The sequence below is a fragment of the Montipora foliosa genome, chromosome 13 (assembly GCF_036669935.1).
Source record: "Montipora foliosa isolate CH-2021 chromosome 13, ASM3666993v2, whole genome shotgun sequence".
NCBI classification, from domain to species: Eukaryota; Metazoa; Cnidaria; class Anthozoa; order Scleractinia; family Acroporidae; genus Montipora; species Montipora foliosa.
Window position 1 is genome coordinate 1,921,918 of NC_090881.1, and position 1,092 is coordinate 1,923,009.

Genomic DNA, 1,092 nt, shown 5'->3' on the forward strand with positions numbered 1-1,092 from the left:
CTCCGATTAAAAAATCTATGAAAAGGGGGTCGAAGGACTTTCCTGCTTGTGGAATGACACAATTACCCAGAATTCTATTTAAGCTTGAACGAGGCAACTTGTGAAGCAAGAGACTGGTTCTCGTCAAATCGTGAAGCGCGGCTGGAGGAAAAAGTGAGGAGAAAATTTCTAGCGACAAAGTAGTGCTTTTTTCGTTGTTATCCTCGTAGCAAAAAGCTGGCCTTTCGTGATTTCTGTCAGGAACGGTATAATGCGGTGAAGATCGGAACTCATCGTCGGGACTTCAGACTGTGATAGCTGTCATGCCAATCAGTCGGCCGAGTACTATGAACACACTATAATGACGTTTGGAACAAAGTTTTACTATAAGCAAGAACTAAGAGTATAGTATCACTCGTAAAGGCGCTGTTGCACTATGCAATTTTTCGGGCTGCAACTGTCTCGCATATCTTGCAACGATCAAAAATGTTGCGAGACCAGTTAAAGAACCCGTTGCAGAAAGTAGAGAGTTCTACTTTCCGCAACGAGTGCAACGAATTTTCTTATCCTTGCGCCGTGAAACATCTGTCCTGCAACTTGTATGTGTCGCAACGGTTTTCAGCACCAGCCAATGCCACATTTAAGGCGGATGAAGTTGCCAAACCCGCAGAAAAATGCTACTCTAAATTTATGAGATCATCGAAACGAGACAGGTTGCATGACAAGTTGCTCAGTGTAACACCCGTAAAACAATTAGTTTCGTACTGTGAGAACGTTTGTAGAAATGGCGTTGCGAGACAAGCTGCACGAAAAATTGTACATTGTAACAGCGCCTTAAGGAAACTTGTCCTTTTACACAAAACTCTCTTGTGGCCCCACGTCTTGATAAAATCTTGCAGGGTATAGAAGAAGTGGGCCGCGCACAGAAAGCGCGTGGTTGGAGATAGCAGGCAAATAGCCTGCTAACTCTACAGGGTGCAGAGGTTATGTTTTGGTTGCTAAAATGTCTTGTTCGTTATGGTGATAACATCGCTGAACAAGTGCTAAAACAGATTTACAGAATTAGGAAAAAAATTGCAATTGTATTATGCGAACAAGGACATTGAACCATTC